We start from the raw sequence: 22200 nt of genomic DNA, 5'->3' as shown, positions 1-22200 counted from the left end.
AAAGGAGAAAAATTATTGATTAGAAAATTCGGTTACCTCCGCAGACATTTACATCGTGAGTACACTGAGACCATGAAACGAGAACATCTGAAACGCCAGCCACGAATAAATCTTCCAGTGTTTGTTGCAAAGACCATTCCACTGTTATTCTTCTCTGACAAAGCTTGAAGTGAGCCAAGGCCAAATAAAGCTGAGTAAATCATTCCCTCAAAATGTTTACTGTTTGACCTAATTTGTCTCGCAACATTTTCTTTAGCACTGATGGCTAACACCCATGTGCCTTACATAGCGTATGGTGAAAAGGTGAACTCTGCTTGGAATGGATGGTTACGTCATTGCATTTTATCTTTCTTGCTTCATAAGGCTGCAATGAAGGGTACATTTTGACCTTCGAAGGTTTGGAACACATTACCTTACACTTCAATGTGTTGTATTTGAAAGTGTCATTGCATCATAAAGTGTGACTAAATGATAAGCAAGTGTTAATTCATACTTCACATAATTACATGAAATTACTGACACAGTTGCTGCATTACCCTGTATCTCCAGTCTGTGTAATGCAAAATCTAGACATCAAAAACTGCTTTCAAAGATTCCTTAATAATATGTTGATGACACAGCGTTGATGCTTGTACGACTGCAGAGACCTCTTGTCCCGGCACTGTGTTATTATTTATTTATTTCTTAGCAGACCCCAAGTCTCAGTGAATAAATCTGGTTTATAAGGCCAGTCAGAACATTGCAAGCCCATGGATGGACCCTGTGCTCTCAGGAGAGCCGAATGGAAGAGGAATTGCAAAAGGAATGAAAAGGGGCATTTGTCTTTTTGTTAACTGATTGTACACCTCTACACCGCTACCAGCACCCAAATAAATTTTACAGACTTCAGGAACAGAGAGGGTATGCGCTAGAGGTGCACTAACTTTAGGCTCTTACCACTTCCAACTAAAGCAAACACTCTGCACAGTCAGATTAAAAACACACACATACACACATATTTTAGAGGTCTATATCTGATCATGCTGAAGTCCTCAAGTCTAGTATACCTAATATGTAGTGCTACAAAAAGTAAATTGAGAGTCTTATAGTCTAGCAGATTTGGGAGGGGGGGGGTTACTAATTTCTCATCCTAAAGAACACCAGCCAGAGACACAAATATTTTTTAAACAAACCAACTCCTGAATTGTCCCTTCTTAATTACATCATCACGGCAGATGTTTTCCATCATAAAATTACAATGTATGCATGGTTAAATAGTCTGTTCTGCATTCAGAATTCCTTTTTCTATACATGGAAAGGTTCAGTAGACTATCAGGGTTATTTTCAAAGGAGATCCGCTGTAGGGGCGGTCTTGCTTGCTTATTTGTTTGCATTAAAAAACAAAAATGCAACGGTATATATTACAACTCTTTAAAATGATGTCCCTGCTTTACTAGTGCTTAATTAAAGCTTAGGCAACAATGTAGCACTGAGGGGGAGCTTTTCAATTGAGAATGAAGCATATGTTATACTAGCTGAGTTTGTAAGCCAAGGTGTGCAGAGACTAGCAAATAAGCCTACAGTATGTTCAACCAGTCTTGGGTAACAGTAGTTGACTTTTAGCAGCTCATTTTGGCTATGGTATGCCTTGCTTTTTTTGCTGCTAGCACTGAGCCACTTTCCCTTCACTTCAATTCACAAGCAGGGATGCAGATGAATGGCTGTTCAGTTGTCCATGGCAGCCAAGAAGGTTGAGGGACGACAATGTGTTGTAGGGGTGGTTATCTCAATATTCCATTCAGATAAATACCACTGCATACAGGATCCATAGTCAACAAGAGTAAAAAAAAAGATGCATTTCTATTTCAAAAACATTTATTTCGCCCACACAAATCCTAAGCCTCCCCCTCTCCCTTGAACAACATTTTCTGCACAATTAGGATTTTAGAATGAAACAGTTTCAAATGCATTACTTCCTGTCATTTTTTATTGTGTATATGAATGCATTACTTAAAGCAAATCAGAAAATTGGGGTAATCAAGGGATTTGGCTTCTTTCGGAAGTGATCTTGACTTTTTAAGTCTCAATAACCATTGCAAGTGAAAGCAACATTTTAACAGAAGCAATTTCTTCAAGACATGCACTGCTGCTCCATAGAAAGACCAATGGTTGGACAAGTGAAAGTTATAAGATGAGTAACACATTAGTCATTTTTATGTGTTAATTCAGCAAGAGACTGCCCTTTACAGGCTGACAAGTTTCTATTAGGCTGACAAATAAATAATCAATGTATGCCATACTAGGTTAAGATATCTTCCAAGAGCACACATGTCCCAGTGCTGTCAACAACTCAGGATTTAACATTATTAAATATTACAAGACATGTACATTTAATAGTATTACTTCACAATTGCTGTGAGCAAGAATAATCTTGGCAATGTTTTGAGCCAACTCCTTGAAACTAGCTATAATTTTAATTACATGTTCTTCCATTCAGTTCCAGTTTATGCATAAGTGCATACAAGGCCAAAATGTGACAACCACGCCTACCTCTAGAATGACACTTAGGTTAAGAATGTAGAGCACTTAGGAAATAGGAACCCATAGAGGAGCTTTCACCTCTGAAGACCCAAGTCCATTCGTCACCTTTGAACTCCTAAAATAAATGCTGAGCCCATAGGATACATCTTTGAAAATGGAAGCCATATTAGGAGATTCCACACAAAAAATATGAAGTCAGCATCTCAAGCGGTTTATGAGATATTAGCAGTTGAAATAGAGACAAGAACATTAGGAACAAATCTACCACTGTACCAGGAGGTTCCTCCAGTTTAAGGTTCAAGTCAAACTGCCAAAGCAACACTGGAGTGTTAGATACAGCACAGCATTGAACTGCATTGGTGAACCCTACACATTACCCATTGTATCTGTGAGTTGGGGTGCTGATTTCTGAACCTGGGTTCCAATGCTGCAATGTCTTCCTTTTTTCTGTTAAGATCTTTTGATTCCCTGTTTGTATTGTATACTTTATTGTATTACATACTTCAGATATCTGAATGTGCAGATATCTCAAAGACCACCCTGCAGATATATCAAACCCACCCTGCAGATATCTCAAAGACTACACCGTACAGATATCTCAAAAACTACACTGTACAGATATCTCAAAGACCACACTGTAGAGATATCTCAAAGACCACACTGTAGAAATATCCCAAAGACCACACTGTAGAGATCTCTCAAAGTCCACACTGTAGAGATATCTGAAAGACCACACTGTACAGATATCTCAAAGACCACACTGTAGAGATATCTCAAAGATCACACTGTACAGATATCTCAAAGATCACACTGTACAGATATCTCAAAGACCACACTGTAGAGATATCTCAAAGACCACACTGTAGAAATATCCCAAAGACCACACTGTAGAGATCTCTCAAAGTCCACACTGTAGAGATATCTCAAAGACCACACTGTACAGATATCTCAAAGACCACACTGTAGAGATATCTCAAAGACCACACTGTACAGATATCTCAAAGATCACACTGTACAGATATCTCAAAGACCACACTGTAGAGATATCCCAAAGACCACACTGTAGAGATATCTCAAAGACCACACTGTAGAGATATCTCAAAGACCACACTGTAGAGATATCCCAAAGACCACACTGTAGAGATATCTCAAAGACCACACTGTAGAGATATCTCAAAGACCACACTGTAGAGATATCTCAAAGACTACACTGTACAGATATCTCAAAGACTACACTGTAGAGTATCATCAAAATTGGCACATAAGGAGAGACATTTTTTTGGTTCTTAGTGCCTAGTCAAGGACTAGACTGATTTGATTGCCACACGGCTTATTATTGCCTTGAGACATCCCGGAAGAGATGTGCGTCATCAGTGGTGAGGCACCAACATTAGAGTAGTCTGGTGCGTCGGGGTTAAAAAAGAAAATATCCCTAATGTAGATGTACAACAGAGAAAATGCAATGAGACAAACTTGTTTCTTTTTTGCGGAAAGTAACTTTAATATTATTATCCATATTACCTCATTAATGACAAAAGTAATATGATTACAGTAACGCGTTACTTAAGTAGTGAGTTACCAAATATCTGCATATCCAAATATAAGAATCAAAAGATCTGATAAAAATAAAAGAGGGTACAATAAAACTACTAAAAGAAAGTATTGGGTTAAAGCCAATCCCCATTTTTGATGGCTTGGAGCCAAGGATCAAACTTGAAAAGGCACTCTTTTTAATTGATGTTGAACTTAAAAATATGTGGGTCCCCTGCCACTTTGTCAGTTCAAAGCTGTTTATAAGTTGGAGGTATGTGCAATGATGCATTCTGTTATATAGTATAAAACACTCTAAATATTGAATTACCATTGTTATTGTTTATTTAACTCAGTTATCCCAGTCTCTGGTTGTCAGGTTTATTTCAGTTTTTCACATGCCATTTTAGATTTCATTTTAAGAAAATGGTGGGGCCAAGGGTGGACAAATGCCCCCTGCAAGTGTAATCCCAGGTGGATTGCATCCTCTGGAACGGTTATATCCCTAATTCTCACAGCAGCTAGTACATATTATATCTGCTGCTAAATCAAGTGACCTGAACCGGCAACTGTATGTTCAACAAAGCAATTATATGATGTGGTGACCTTTCAGCTCTATGAGCAGATCACTGCATAATGTGATCGCTTTGGAATCAGGGCACACTCAAAAGGAGCCAGCAAATAAGCTCAGGTAATGCCAGCTGAATTCTGATAACAGAGCTGGCATGGTTGGAGTTATTTTTTCAATTGATGTTATAAAAAAAGAGTTGATCATAACAGAGCTCCATTTGTTGTGCTACAAATGCTGCATGTGTTGTTTTGAAAGTGACATGATTGCACTAAGGTGTTTGGTAGATGCATCAAGCATTAATGCTACCTGATGCTATCTTCATGGGGTGTGCTTGTCACATGTTACCCACTGGTTAGCTCATCAGACACTTGGAATACACAGTGTGTGGGTAAAGGTTTCTGACTTGTCAACAACCTCAGGCACATACAGAAGGCACCCTGAGGCTCGGAGAATAAATGCAGCCTTTACAATGTGACCTCTCAGGGATGCTGACCATCTAAACACACCATTTCTGAGTACAGCCGACCCACGGATCTGACTAGATCCCACGGTAATAATTACCTTATAAAGGTTAAAGTAGCCCCTGGGACACCACTGTAACTTTAAACCAATCAACAGAGAATTCTCTAAAGATGACCAATAATGAGTAAAACAGACATGCCAGTCTCTGTAAACATTAAAAAAAAAAAAATTGTAAAACATCATTTAAAAATAGAATTAAAATACAAGCAGAAATGAAACTGGAACAGAAACTGGATCAGCATTTCTCAAGCGTGTCAGGCATTGAAAATACTGAACAGGCACTGTACACAGGCACAACCACATTGCAATTGTGTAGCTTTCTGCAGGATGAACAGGAAACTGAGCACCACTGCGACTCAAAACAAAGAAGGAAACTAGCGCTTTAAATGAAATTATGTATAGGAGCCCATACTGGCACAGTGGATACATTGTTCTTAATGAGGGGGAAAAAACTAATAAAATGTCCATTGTATATTTTTATTTGATTGTTTTTTAATTTTTTCGTTGACAGTATTCGCACTACACTGTTATATCTGCGTCTATTTTCCTGAGCTTATGTTATTATTTTTCTCTAAGGCTCATGATAAAATAAAACTGGTGTCACATCCTCACCTTCCTGTTTAACCATTGTTCCAGAATCGCATCACATTCGCCCTTTAAAAGAAGAGGAATCCTACACGAAAAAGTCTAAAATCACTGACGTGGTTATTAAAAAGGTCATTAACAACGAATATCTACAAATACTCTGAGAAGAGCCTTGCCAAACTATTGCATGTTTTTACACAAAAGTTAACCTACCCACTTGATGACATGGGCAGTACTTGGGTGTCAGTGGAAAAGTCTGTCCCATGGGTAAGTTGTCCTTCACTAGGCCATGTTACGTGAGTGTTTGACTTTTCACGAGACATCTGCTTCTCGTGAAATAAACGTGGACATGGTGCCTTTTTGTGTTTACAAGTAAATCCTCTTATTTCCCTTTGGAACACCTACTTTTCCCTGAACGCTATGCAAATGAAGGAGAAGGGGAGGGGGGGGGGGGGGGGGGGTCAGATTTAAATTAGCCATGCTGACGGCCATCTTAGATTCTTGTGCTGTTAATCGTGAAAGTCCACAAGTCCATCTTTATTAATAATAAACTGGGCCAAATTAAACACATTTAGATCTATGATTAGCATTATGCTAAGTTCTAGGGAAGACGAAAAAAGTGGGGTTATTGCAACATCAATCTGATAAAGGAAATACTGCAAACAAAACTTTTTTTTTTTTTTGGACCATGGTAACTTACGTATTCCCATGTGACTTTTGTAATTTGGACCATGGTAACTTACGTATTCCCATGTGACTTTTTGTATATATACATATACAGTACTGTGCAAAAGTTTAAGGCAGGTGTGAAAAAATGTTGTAAAGTAAGAATGCTTTCAAAAATAGACATGTTAATAGATTATATTTATCAATTAACTAAATGCAAAGTGAGTGAACAGAAGAAAAATCTAAATCAAATCCATATTTGGTGTGACCACCCTTTGCCTTCAAAACAGCATCAATTCTTCTAGGTACACTTGCACAAAGTCAGGGATTTTGTAGGCATATAGTCAGGTGTATGATTAAACAATTATACCAAACAGGTGCTAATGATCATCAATTCAATATGTAGGTTGAAACACAATCATTAACTGAAACAGAAACAGCTGTGTAGGAGGAATAAAACTGGGTGAGGAACAGCCAAGCTCAGCTAACAAGGTGAGGTTGCTGAAGACAGTTTACTCATACACCATGGCAAGACTGAGCACATCAACAAGACACAAGGTAGTTATACTGCATCAGTAAGGTCTCTCCCAGGCAGAAATTTCAAGGCAGACAGGGGTTTCCAGATGTGCTGTCCAAGCTCTTTTGAAGAAGCATAAAGAAACGGGCAACGTTGAGGACCGTAGACACAGTGGTCGGCCAAGGAAACTTACTGCAGCAGATGAAAGACACATCATGCTTGTTTCCCTTCGCAATCGGACGATGTCCAGCAGTGCCAGCAGCTCAGAATTGGCAGAAAACAGTGGCACCCTGGTACACCCATCTACTGTCCAGAGAAGTCTGGTCAGAAGTGGCCTTCATGGAAGACTTGCGGCCAAAAAGCCATACCTCCGACGTGGAAACAAGGCCAAGCGACTCAACTATGCACGAAAACACAGGAACTGGGGTGCAGAAAAATGGCAGCAGGTGCTCTGGCCTGATGAGTCAAAATATGAAATATTTGGCTGTAGCAGAAGGCAGTTTGTTCGCCGAAGAGATGGAGAGCGGTACACGAATGAGTGTCTGCAGGCAACAGTGAAGCATGGTGGAGGTTCCTTGCAAGTTTGGGGCTGCATTTCTGCAAATGGAGTTGGGGATTTGGTCAGAATTAATGGTCTCCTCAATGCTGAGAAGTACAGGCAGATACTTATCCATCATGCAATACCATCAGGGAGGCATCTGATTGGCCCCAAATTTATTCTGCAGCATGACAACAACCCCAAACATACAGAGAAAGTCATTAAGAACTATCTTCAGCGTAAAGAAGAACAAGGAGTCCTGGAAGTGATGGTATGGCCCCCACAGAGCGCTGATCTCAACATCATCGAGTCTGTCTGGGATTACATGAAGAGAGAGAAGCAACTGAGGCTGCCTAAATCCACAGAAGAACTGTGTTTAGTTCTCCAAGATGTTTGGGCCCACCTACCTGCCAAGTTCCTTCAAAAACTGTGTGCAAGTGTACCTAGAAGAATTGATGCTGTTTTGAAGGCAAAGGGTGGTCACACCAAATATTGATTTGATGTAATTTTTCTTCTGTTCACTCACTTTGCATTTTGTTAATTGATACATATAAACTAACATGTCTATTTTTGAAAGCATTCTTACTTTACAGCATTTTTTCACACCTGCCTAAAACTTTTGCACAGTACTGTATATATACTATAGCAATACTTATCTAATACTAGTGCCTTACCCTGAAACCCTAGAAGAACTATTTGAACACAGCAGTATTAGCAGTGGCAACACAATAGATATTAACAGTGGTCCTAATGACAGCATTCACTTGCAGATGTTACCTTGATAATGCTGTGGATTACCATGAGCTGGGTCATACCTTTGTGATACTGTTGGTGTGCCAAAATATTACAATGTCATCACTTTCGTTACATTTTACCATTCCTTTTGTGCTATGATTACCCCTTAATACAGGACTGCTGTATTTCCATTCACAAGTCACTGCACTGCCATTGAAGATCATTTGGTAAAATAATCAAGCTATTGTGGCTTCCTCTGTATGCCATTTTTGTTTCACTGTTTGCCATCAATTGTCGCCCCCCCCCCAATTCACATAGTGTGCACTTAAGAGGGAAAGTCATATTTATGTTTTCTTACCACCCTTCTACCCTCTAAATGAACAACTAAAAGACTTGAAGATCTGTCTGAAAATATGGAAGTGGAAGTTGTAGATATTTCACAATCCAATTCGGATGTTACATAAAGTAACATTCGTTTACATGGCCAATTTTCTAAGCAGTTTCTAAGAAACTCAAAATGTGACCCAGTCAATTTTAGCTATGATGGACAAAAATCTGTTGTGTTGGGCAATATTATTTAGAGCATAATTATCAGCTAGTAAATGGACATATCGTAATGGGCAGAAATGAATGACATGCTAATGGAAGGGGGGTTGTAGCACAGGTCATTGTTAATTTGACACACCCTAGTATGTTTTATTGTCTTGAGTAGTACATTAGTTACAATTGCTTTCCAAATTGATTAAAATGTATGATTCAGCTTCTGGCTTAATTATGAAATATGAAATGAGGAGCTATGGCCCCTGGAAGATTCATACTTAATTCTTAACTTGGCCAGTTTAGTGATTCTTGAGTAATATGTTTTAATTAGCTTGCACATGGTACACTGTGCTTTGATTACTCTCCTTCATACCACTTCAAGACAGTTTTATCACCGCAGGCACATGTTCTGTTTACTTGAAAATGTGAAATCTTTTAAAAACAGCCTTTTCAAGTTTAAGGAAATTGTCAGTCAGTCGAATGTAAAGCATCAGAAATCATTGTTATCATAAAAAGTCAAGGTTGCTCCTGCAAAGGGTTGGTTTTGAAATGCTTTTCAATTTCAAGCTTCACTTGCACTTTTTTAAATGAGATCTGCCACCGAGAACAAAAATGCAACAGTCTGTACATCACTGTACATATGATTGGTTTTTACATTAGAAACAGCAGAGGTAAAGCTTAATAGCATTTATAACAATTTCAAAACACCACCTGGAGCCATGGCCAGCTTGTTATTTCCCTTGTGTAATAACAACTAAACAACATTTCTGTCTTAATAAAAGTTAGTATGAGGTCATGCTATCCATCAGCCTGATCTTTGGAAATCTTACAAATACAATTCTGCAGAGCTCTGTAAAATGTATTTGCAATGCTGTGGGTCAATAATACTAGCGTAGCAGTAAATATACAGGATTGCAATGTACCTGATAATACTTTATGAATACAACTGTGAATCACTGAGCTTTGGTTTAAGTCGTAAAAACTTAAATAAACAGTGGTATAAATGTAATAGTCTCATGAATACTACAGTAGACACATTTATGTTAAGATAACGTGACTTCAAATAAATGGATATTATCAGAACAGTGTGATTTTATTCTAAAGTATGCACACCTTTTAAACTGTTACCAACATGTTATGCAAACAGCATTAAAACAAATAGCAAGGTATATATAAAATACAGCATTGAACTATCTATCTATCTGTCACGGTGTCTATTTAGACCATTGAGTGAAAAAACATATCAAGTTGATATAGACATTTATAGGAATTGTGAATTTGTTAAATTCAGAAAGGACCTTTCAAAGTAAAGTCAGATAGAGATTTGACGAGCCGGCACTGCACTGCAATACTTGCATTTGCTAAATTGCTGGTCCTGTGATTCATAACCTAGTATGTCAGTTGCCACCACAACTACCTAAAAGTCTAGAATTAAGGAGAATTAAAAGGCATGTTGAAGGCAAATGGAGGCAAATAATGTCTTACAATGTCTTACAATGTTTGCTGTGCTGCAAACTCTTTGCATAAGCTTTAAGACTAAATGCACACTCGCCGTACAAAGAAGGGTTAAGAAAACATGTAATCTGTGGCTTGCAATTCAGAGACAGTTCCTGACAGGCAGCACAGAAATACAACAAAGCCTGCTACGTACGTAGTATGATTCACAAAAGCTATCATGAATGAGAATTCTTTGTGTTTTTGTGCTGAGTGCCTTCCTATTAGATTAAAGTGTTTTTTCTTTTTGTGAACAGTTTTCAAAGAAATCCAAAACAGGCCCCCAGATTACACCACCTGATCATCCCGCATCCTGCTACCAGCTGCTAACAATATTTTCTTCATCCAAATGTCAACAGCTATGTGGGTATTCAGGAAGTATTTTATTTATAGCAACTACATATCATTGTAGAGACTACAAGATTCCCAACACACAACTCTGCTGCCCTATTGTCTAGAATGGGTATGTGACCTATGATGATATCGCTATGGCATGGTAGCAAAATCCAACACAAATCCCACTGCCTTAAACAATAATGGCAATCTGTATCTTGATAGGGGGGTGGGGTCTGTCCCCAGGGACAGGGAGGATGGTTGAACCACAAAGAAGGAAAAACAAAGTCTGGGAATGCACAGCCAGGCAACTCCCTGCACTCCTGGCACTATCGAGGTAATGTAGACTGAGAGCAAAGGGTTTCGGCTACATATACATACTTGCCAACATTTGGAAACTGTTCAGAGGAACGCTTGTCCCCTGGGGGGTGGGGGGTTATGCGCATCATACACATGGGAGGGGTCATACGCAAAAACACTATCATATAATAATAGAAGTATCCCCTCAACTCAACACCACACGACCAGCATGACAGTAAACATAGACACAATGAAGCATTCTTACCTTTGTATAACGGTAAGTTAGTGATCAGCAGATGTGTCAGCCGCACGAAGAGCGGTTTTCACTAACTCTACTGTGCAGAATAAATGAGATTTTTTTCTATGTGTAAATATCGGAGTTTTCTTCCTATGCATCGGGACATTTGCTAGGAAATCGGGACTGGCCCGACCATACAGGGACTGTTGGCATGTATGTATATACCAAAACTGCAGGAACAGCAGCTGGACCACTGTAGAACATGGGCTTGATGGGCCTACATGGGCCTACCGTATATACAGTACCAAGAAGAAGACGTCCATTTAAATATCTGCCTAAACAAAACAGGCATAATTACTTTACACATTAATCACCGTCTACATCTTATTTTTATTGGATCCAGTGTCCTTAGGTAAAAAAGGTGGAGACAAGTTAAGCAGTGTTTAGGGTCGTATTTCTTAATAAATTGCAGACGTGCAATAAAACTAGCCAGGGATAATTAGCATCACATGTGGTCAGTGTGTAATATACATTTATCCACCTTTGTACCATAAGATGACTATACTTCTCATTCTGGGGGGGAGAGGTTGTGTGGAAAAAACTGCAACGATAAACTATTAAAAACTCTTCAACCCTATGCGACTTCAGGTTTCATAATACATTTTGGTTAATACCTGCCCAGTTTCAAACAGACAGGTAACAAACCGGCTTAACCATGTTTACTTCTTAATTACTGTATCACCACATGTAAAATTTGCTTTGAAATAACTGGAAACATAAAGAAAAATGTAATGGGCAACACTATATATGTTCGGAATGTGACAATGAGTTTCTGTGATTTTAAGTGCTGTTAAACACTGCAAAATACCTCCCTAACAGAAAGAAAACTAAATTTATTAAAAAGTAACCAGCTCTTGTATGGATGTGTCTATTAAGTTACAGCTTAATGCTCCTGGGAGTGACTTAGCACATACATTTGAATGTATCCACATGGCTCCCTATAAAAGTGGGTATGTGACCTGTACAACATTTAGCATGGTAAGAAAAAACCCTTTGAAGTCAGATAGAGATTTCACAAGCCAGGGCTGCACTGCAATACTGCATTTGTTCAGACAGAGATTTCACAAGCCAGGGCTGCACTGCAATACGGCATTCATTCAGATAGAGATTTCACAAGTTGGGACTGCACTGCAATACTGCATTCGTTCAGATAGAGATTTCACAAGCCGGGACTGCACTGTAATACTGCATTCGTTCAGATAGAGATTTTACAAGCTGGGACTGCACTGCAATACTGCATTCGTTCAGACAGAGATTTCACAAGCCAGGACTGCACTGTAATACTGCATTCATTCAGACAGAGATTTCACAAGCCAGGACTGCACTGTAATACTGCATTCGTTCAGACAGAGATTTCACAAGCCAGGACTGCACTGTAATACTGCATTCATTCAGACAGAGATTTCACAAGCCAGGACTGCACTGTAATACTGCATTCGTTCAGACAGAGATTTCACAAGCCAGGACTGTACTATAATACTGCATTCATTCAGACAGAGATTTCACAAGCCAGGACTGCACTGTAATACTGCATTCATTCAGACAGAGATTTCACAAGCCAGGACTGCACTGTAATACTGCATTCGTTCAGACAGAGATTTCACAAGCCAGGACTGCACTGCAATACTGCATTCATTCAGACAGAGATTTCACAAGCCAGGACTGCACTGCAATACTGCATTCGTTCAGACAGAGATTTTACAAGCCAGGACTGCACTGCAATACTGCATTCGTTCAGATAGAGATTTTACAAGCTGGGACTGCACTGCAATACTGCATTCGTTCAGACAGAGATTACACAAGCGACTTACAGAGACTAGGGGGTGAACTATGCATTAACAGCTGCTGCTACAGAGTCACTTACAATAGGACCTCTGTTTTACATCTCATCCGAAGGACTTACTTGATGAACATGCAGTGTTAGCTTGCTTGAGGTAGTAAGAGTATAAGAGCATAATTATCTAGAGTAACCGAACATTATACAAAATAACTTAGTGTAGAAACCAGAGTTCAGATACTTGCACAGGTTTTAGGTTTTACAAATTTTAATCAAACTGCCTTTCTAGGTTTTGAAGCAGTTTAGCATGTGAGACCGGGCTGAATAAAACACACTTTGGAAACAGCTTATGATAATGACTGACAAAAAACATTGCTTGAACTGTGTGGACCGGACTGTTTTCCAAAAGTTATTTTAGAATTTGTGAACCATGGTGAGAGAGTGAGAGATCTGAATGCAAAATGGTAAATCTGACCAATTGAAGTAAAAGTCCAGCATAGGAAAACATGTTATGAATCATGTACAGTATGAGTAATAATCCAATCAAAATCCCAGCACATCTTATCCTGTTTACTGATGTCATCCTGTGCATTGAAAAACAAAAGCACTCTGTTTAACAGCGGTTCCGTAGTACAGAGGTTCTTAGAATAAGATTATTTTGTAATCTATTACAAGAAATCTTTCTTCCCCACAACTCTTTGAAGTTTTACAAATGTAGGGCACAGATTAGGCAAACTAAATGCACCAGCAAAAAAAAAGGTCTGTTTGATTGTTTTCTATCTGTTTCCTGCTTCCTGTGGGTTAACTGACTTGATAATACTGCAGTTAATTGTGGAGCCTAGTTAGTTGTCACACATCACCCACTAAAACAAAATTTGGTAAATGCTGTAAGTAGCCAAGTTATCCACAAAACTGATTTTTTTATAATTGTAACACGGCAAGACTTAAAACTACTGCCAGGGCCTAGCTTTTCGTGGTGTAAAAGCACAAAGCTGTCATTTATTAACTTTTGTAGCCTGTAAAACACAAATTAGGATTTAGGACACAGAAAAAATATGTTATATATGGACTGGTTAATTAACAATATGGTTAATAGCGCTGTACCATAGGCATCCAATTAACCAAAAAAAAAAAAAGCTTTAATCCCCACTCCCAAATAAAGGCTTTTTGAAGGCAGGACAGTAATATTAATCTAATGCGTGTGTTAGTTACAACTGGTTGAATAGAACTATAGCACTTTCAAGCGCAGTGAATGAAGACTAGATCAGATTTGGTGCTACTGTAGGCATTCCACTAGCCTGAATAGAGAGCTCTGGCATGCTGCTCTAAACCCTCAAAGGGACCACTGTAAAGACAAGATCCGGTTTGATAATTAGTACCACTGAATAAAATGGCATTCATTATATTTGACACTTCTTTCTTTTAACAAAAAAGTACAGAAAGAAATCTCTTCAAAAATGTATAGTACATTATCTAATAATAATAATAATAATAATAATAATAATAATAATAATAATAATAAAGTCCGTCGTCCCGTCGTCCCGTCCACCGTCCCCCCCCCCCCCCCCCCCACCCCCCCCCCCCCCCCGTTTACCAAACAACAGTTTCTAAATCCAGTATCCAAGATGTACAACTGCCTGACAAGAGATTATTCTTCACACAGTTCACGCTGTACCGCACTGCACTCTTGCAGGTATTTGCTGTCAAACTGCGTTTGCTGGCTGACAGTTTTGTTTCCCATCGCTTTTTAAATGAACATCACAAGCATGCATCATTCAGATACTTACGAACTCTAAATTCTTATTTATCTGAGTATCGCTGTCCCGCTTTTAACTGTTTGTTGCATATTCCGTCACTGTTTAAGTGAGGTGTATTAACATACTAGCGTCGTTTTCATTCAGTTTAACACGAACTATTATTAGTAGTAGTCGTATTGTGGTTATTTTGTTTATAAACCAGCAAACAAACAAACAACACACATTATTTTTCTGATGACAAGTATGATGGTGCTTTTTTGTTTGTTTATGTTTCCCTCTAATTGTTACTGTAACTGTAAACATTTTATTTTCCCGGAAATCCGATAAAGAATAGTTTCCGAAGCGGGGTCTTAAAAATAAAACTGAATGGGGCTCACGGAAAATACAATGGTGTCCTGGTGCAGTGCAACTCGGCAAAGCAAAAATACTGTACGTTTCACTGTCAAGCAAAACAAGACATCACTAATGTAGAGGTTTTCAGGGACAGAAATACTAGTAGAAAAAAGGCTTTCTTACAATTACTGAGTTTTAAAGAGCAACGCCATATTAAAGTTCAGACTTAACTATAGATAGATAGATAGATAGATAGATAGATAGATAGATAGATAGATAGATAGACAGATAGATAGATAGATAGATACTATTCATTCCTAACCAAGTCATGATTTACTTCCGTTTTTTTCACCGCTCCAAAATAAACTAATTTTATTAAGGTACATGACAGGAAAACGTTCATCAAACGTGTGGGAAAGATAAAACAACTGAAGCGAGGCAGCCGGATGCGACTTCTCAGAATATACACGCTGCTATAGTAAACTAGAGGACATATGTAGAACGAATATACGGGAACCAGCATCTTTCTTTGACTGTGTGTGTGTGTGTGTGTATATATATATATATATATATATATATATATATATATATATATATATATATATATATATATATATATATAGTATTGCTATTATAAAGTGTTTAAAAATGAGAAAACAATCTTACCTTTCCGAGACCACCTGTCCCGCTTGCCAAGAAAAAAGAGTCCCACGAAAAAGAAGCTTCTTTTAATTTAGAGTACTTTCTTAGAACATTATCAATAATTCCCTCCTAGTTAAGTCTTATTTTCACATTCCATTTTCTTTAGTTTCCTCCTTCGTTTCTTAGCCGTGGGAGCAGTGTTGTGAATGCTGCCGATAAAACAAAAGTTCCTGGTTTTGGTGTCTGTGCTGTGTGTGTAGTTCGCGACTGTCTTCCTCAGTGTGGGTATGTTATGTGTGCGAGTCTCTCTCTCTCTCTCTCTCTCTCTCTCTCTCTCTCTCTCTCTCTCTCTCTCTCTCTCTCTCTCTCTCTCTCTCTCTCTCTCTCTCCCTCTGTGATTTTCCAGGCTGCAGACGATGTGATTGGGGGTGGGGACGGGCTGGGGACTGGACAGCACCTCTCCTAACCGGTACCATCACGCTCGTATATGTCATGCGGTTTTCTATGCGACTTGAACAGCCAACACTACACACAGCAGTGGTAAATGTAAATACTTTTTTGAATGCCTTACTTTTAATTCATTAACGGAACACTGACTCTTACATAAAAAATAAACTTATCAAGAATGGTGTTGCTATTACATTATTCACAAAAAAAAAACAACCAGATATATTAAAACGATGTCGCCCGCTTTACACTACAGACCAGGTAACAATGTAAACACTGGAAACAGTAAACATTGGAAACAGAACCACCCTGCATGTTGATTGTATTGGTTATTTATTAATATTTCTATTTCCAATGACCACTTCTTTCAATCTTAACCTCCTACTGCTGCAGGCGTGTTTGAAACTGGGTTAGGGAGGGTAAGTAAGATTCAAGGGGGAAGGAGCTTCTGTAAAATGTTGAATTTCTCTGTCTTGCTAATTCAAACCCCCTCCCACGCATCCCAAGGTTATCCCATAGGAAATGCCACTACAAAATTGAAGAAACAGCTGCGGGCTGAAAGTTTTGCTCTCTAACTAGAACTTTAATAATGTTTCATTACACTAACGACACAATTACAATCCAGTCTAACTACTCTCTGCTGATACATTTTCATTGTGCACTTGCTCTTCAACAAATCCTTATGTTTCAGAATCTATTTCAAAATGTATTACAGTATTCAAATGTGGACATTTAATGTATTGAAATATATTCTTATATCTATTTTTCATATTTTTATGGCTTGCCCCTACTTTTTTCCAACCATGAATTACTCTTACTGTAAGCAAGGAACTGGCAACAAAAATACATTTCCTCCCTACTGTCATCCCTTACAATACCCCACAGTGGAAAAACAACCGGCACAAAAGTTTACAATGTTTTACCAAACTTTGCCTATGCATTTACCATATTTAATCTGGTTTGCCATCTTTATTAATGTGCTTTACCATACCTCTCTATTATTTACTATGCTTACATATGCTTTACCATGCTTCTACTATGCTTTATTACACATTGCTATGTTTTTTACTATGCCAAACATTTATAAGGGAGCAAGTGCTAAACCTAAATAAAGAACTACAAAGGAATTAAAATTCAATTGTGCACTGTAGCTATTAATTGGGATGGGAAAATCAGGATCGATAACCTGACTTTCCTTGTCAACTGCTAATAATCAGTTCACATGTTATTGCACAGTCTTTCTGTATGAATGGAACAGGTTAAATACGTTCAGTATTGCTCTTTTAGATTTGTTCAGACAGCTCCTTTAGGAAGAATGCATTTAATAAAAAACAGAAATTGAACCAGATTGATATATTCTGATCAGCGGAGCAAACTACAGAACAGCTGCAGTGGTTGCACGGCAGTATAATGGCTGCACAGTTTTGGCACAAACAACAGTTAAACTGTATTGCTCTATAAAGGCAGTTCCAATATTGCAGTAATGATCCCCAATGGCAGTTCTTTTATAAATGTTCTGAATTGCATTATTTTCCTGAATGGATTGTCTCCCCTCTGTAGTTTTACGTCTCCCACTCTGAGATCAGTTACCGAAATTAAAAGCATTAAATCATTTGTATCATTTCAAAACAAACGTTCACTCAGAAACTTGCAAAAGTGATTTCCTACCTTTCACTGGTTTCAGTACGGTAACATTTCAGCTTCTTGTGGAATGGTAATTTATTTGAATGTTTTAAAAACCTTATTAAATCTGAAAGTAAAAGAATAAAAGTAATAACATGTAAAGAAATAAGAAAAGGTTGGTAGAACTGCAGCAAACCCCTCAAGAACAAGAGTAAAAAAAAAAAAAAACCTTGGGGCGCTTAATAAAAAGATGCAATTTTATGAGCGCTCTTAAAATGTTTTTTTAAAATGTTTTAGGGGCTTTCTGAAATTCTTTGAAGGCAGATTGGTTTGTTTACAGTATGAAGCATTTCTTCTTTCAGCATGTATGCATTTCTTGGCTTAAAAACACAGCACATGGCCTACAATTATTAATACCTGGATGTGACTTCATCCTGGATTTTCTTTATTTTTTCCCCCTAACATGCCATGGTAAAAGCATTGCACAGTGTAGTAGTGTATAATCATGGTAAAACCATAGCAAACTGCTCAATTACCGTGGTAAACTTTTACAGGCTTTGTCCAAGTACCAAACCAAGATGCAAGACAAACATTTTCCATGCTTAAACATTGTAGCTTTCTTCTTATAACTCTGACAAATCAATTATCATTGTTTAATCTCTAAACAGGAAACATATGATAAGAACACCTGTGATCCGTACTGTCAGCGGCAGTCAGGTTGTTTATTTTTCACTTTAGAATAATAGTTTCCCTGGGGCATCTTTGAAATAGCTTCTCAGCAATTAAAGAACTGACAAACATTTAATCAAGATAAAATGATTGCCTTTAAGTTAAAAGATTGAGAGATGGTCTGAAGTGTTGGACTTGCATCATTGAGCATTTTGAAAACTGTTAGAACAGCATTTTCTTTTCATTGATGTCCTGGATTGTAAGGCTGCCCGTTTGTGTTTGATCAGGCACCCCCCACCCCCCGCCCACCCCACCCCCGCTCCCCTTAAAGAATAAACCACATCAGTCTGTATCTATGCCTAGGTACATTTCCCTGACAGATAAGGATGTCTTTGATACGACTAATTATAACATGCTTACTGGCTGATTTACGGAAATGATAATGTCAATAACGTTAGGATTTCCTTGAAGTATTTTTCCTCAGACAGCAGATGCATTATGCTGTTTCTAGCTTCCACTGCCAGCGAGATCAGTTAATCAAGCATGAGAAATAGGAACTTGTTGTGTGCCAACAATGGACAAAGCATGGGCTTTGTACCAGCCTGTAGATACAAGTGACCTTTGAAAGCCCAATACTGGCGGTGTGGAAAGGCTACTGTAACATGCCCTTCAATCAGCTAATTGTTGATACCAACCTTTCTCACTTTCAAAACCTCAAGGGTTACAATGCCATGGTTAAGGTAAAAATAAGCACTATTTCTTAAAGCAAATGTACTGTTGATATTGTACCAATATTACCTACCACCTGTGACTAATACCACAGAAATGTAATTTAAGCTGGATTCTAACCCAGGCCTCCAGATAAGGACATAAATTGCATTATCCAACATGACCTCTCTCCCTTTGTTTAACATTGTCGTCAATGAAGCTTTGTTTTTCATTCCAAATTAGCCAATAAAAATGTGCATGTTTTTATTGATTGATTGTAAAAATAATCAAATGTTCATGGATGATTCTAAACAATAAACATAAATCTTCAAGTAATTGGCATTAATTAGTACCTAGCCTCCAAAAGTGATAATCATATTTATGAATCATATTGAAAGTGACCTTAACAAATTGTCAACGAGTAATGAAAGTGATTGAGATGGCTCACACGTAAATCATTTCCCTCACCAGATGGTTTGAGAAGCACATCTGATCATGGTCTGAGCTGCCCTTTCAGGTTCCCGTGTCAATAGGAGGTAAAAGGCAATGCGAGTAGACCACCAGAATAACTATTTCTAAAGCAGTTTTGTGAACAGCACCAAAAGACCTGGAGAAATTGAAACATGTAGAATTTAAAAGGCTGCAAATGCAGTTCAATGGAAATAAATTATCGATTGACTGCAATAAAACTGCCTCCTTGCCATTTGGCTCACAATGCAAACTCACTAAAACAAACTCCCAGTTGCATATGCAAGCAAATGATGGTATTTTGCTAGCAGCTGTTAACACATTATAACATCCAGGAACATGGCTTGGCCTCTGTTTATTCTTTTGGCTGCCATATCTGTTCTGTTATGTACAGTATACAGTTTATATGGCATAAATTAATAATACTCAAGATTATGTACACAGGCCTTACATGAGAGCACTGACTACTTCACCCTCTGGATATTGTTTATAATTAATGGTAATTTCATTCAATTTCAATAGTAATGATTATTCCAACCCAATAGGTTAGCAGGGGCAGGACCCGCTGTGTTCTCATTGAACATGACCACATTGTCAGTTGTGTACAACACTTAACTGATCTACTTTAAATAAACACTGCATGTTTATACAGGTATTAGTTATTCATGTAAATCTAATGAAGTGCTTTTCAAAGGAATCCAAGCTATCCATAGTTGTTCTGAGTTACCAGATAAAAGCTACAGTAATCCCTTGGACCATCAGCTGCTATTATCTTCTAGATTGGTTTATTATTTAATTATATAGGTTTCTGTTCTGATAATGCATCACCTGGCCCTGGATCATTTAACATTCTGTTTTTCTTGTGGTAAATGAAAATCAATCAGGAAAGAAAGAGTTGCTGTGTTCACTCAGAACAACATTGTCTTGGAGAAGAAAGACAGATAGAAAGAAAGAAAGAAAGAAAGAAAGAAAGAAAGAAAGAAAGAAAGAGAAAGAAAGAAAGAAAGAAAGAAAGAAAGAAAGAAAGAGTCCTTGGCTAGCTAATTACTCAACTGATGTATTGCCTGACCCAAGGTAAATAATTATGTATTTAAGAACATAATAACATAAGAAAGTTTACAAACGAGAGGAGGCCATTCAGCCCATCTTGCTCGTTTGGTTGTTAGTAGCTTATTGATCCCAGAATGTCATCAAGCAGCTTCTTGAAGGATCCCAGTGTGTCAGCTTCAACAACATTACTGGGGAGTTAGTTCCAGACTCTCACAATTCTCTGTGTAAAAAGTGCCTCCTATTTTCTGTTCTGAATGCCCCTTTATCTAATCTCCATTTGTGACCCCTGGTCCTTGTTTCTTTTTTCAGGTCAAAAAAGTCCCCTGGGTCAACATTGTCTATACCTTTTAGGATTTTGAATGCTTGAATCAGATCACCACGTAGTCTTCTTTGTTCAAGACTGAATAGATTCAATTCTTTTAGCCTGTCTGCATACAACATGCCTTTTAAACCAGGGATAATTCTGGTTGCTTTTCTTTGCTCTCTTTCTAGACCAGCAATATCCTTTTTGTAACGAGGTGACCAGAACTGAACACAATATTCTAGGTGAGGTCTTGCTAATGCATTGTAAAGTTTTAACATTACTTCCCTTGATTTAAATTCAACACTTCTCACAATATATCCGAGCATCTTGTTGGCCTTTTTTATAGCTTCCCCACATTGTCTAGATGAAGACATTTCTGAGTCAACATAAACTCCTAGGTCTTTTTCATAGATTCCTTCTTCAATTTCAGTATCTTCCATATGATATTTATAATGCACATTTTTATTGCCTGCGTGCAGTACTTTACACTTTTCTCTATTAAATGTAATTTGCCATGTGTCTGCTCAGTTCTGAATGCTGTTTAGATCATTTTGAATGACCTTTGCTGCTGCAACAGTGTTTGCCACTCCTCCTATTTTTGTGTGGTCTGTAAATTTAACAAGTTTGCTTACTATACCAGAATCTAAATCATTAATGTAGATTAGGAATAGCAGAGGATCCCTGTGGTACACCAATGGTTACCTCGCTCCATTTTGAGGTTTCACCTCTAATTAGTACTTTCTGTTTTCTACATGTTAACCACTCCCTAATCCATGTGCATGCATTTCCTTGAATCCCTACTGCGTTCAGTTTGAGAATGAATCTTTTATGCAGGACTTTGTCAAAAGCTTTCTGGAAATCTAAATTTACTAACATATGTATTTCCTTATGAATTTAGGTTAAAGTAAAGGTTGACTGGCTAAGCTAACTTCACAAGATCAACCTGTAGGAAATCGGTGTAACTTCACCTAGCGAAATATTTTTTTGAGATATTTATTTTTTTAGTATTTTAATTTAGACAGAGGTATAAAATATATGACTAACCCCAATATGACCATGAAATCAAACAGTGTAATAATGATAACAACATCTAATTCCCCTTGAAAACACAGGGGGGGCTAGATTCTCAGAGCCCTCACTCTAAATCGTCATTAGTATACTTTTTATAGAAAGACAAATCACACCAGGATATGACATGTTGATACTAAGGGATTTATAGGACTTGATTTCGTTTTCTCATAAAATACTGCATATAAATGTCATTGTCCTTAAA

General features: G+C 37.9%; 1 protein-coding gene across 5 annotated transcripts in view; it reads right to left on the bottom strand.

The window, feature by feature from the left end:
- Window positions 1–15979, bottom strand: part of LOC117414709 (carbohydrate sulfotransferase 15-like) — a 42641-nt gene extending 26662 nt beyond the window's left edge. For all 5 annotated transcript variants that reach the window (XM_059026226.1, XM_059026227.1, XM_059026228.1 and 2 more), the window contains exon 1: window positions 15683–15979. The gene's annotated coding sequence lies outside the window, so the exon portion shown is untranslated. The remainder of the gene's footprint in view (window positions 1–15682) is intronic.
- Between the last annotated feature and the right edge of the window lie 6221 nt (window positions 15980–22200).

This window comes from Acipenser ruthenus, chromosome 7, assembly GCF_902713425.1.
Source record: "Acipenser ruthenus chromosome 7, fAciRut3.2 maternal haplotype, whole genome shotgun sequence".
NCBI lineage: Eukaryota > Metazoa > Chordata > Actinopteri > Acipenseriformes > Acipenseridae > Acipenser > Acipenser ruthenus.
The sequence above is the reverse complement of the archived record's forward strand: the minus strand, read 5'-3'. Positions and strand labels throughout refer to the sequence as shown.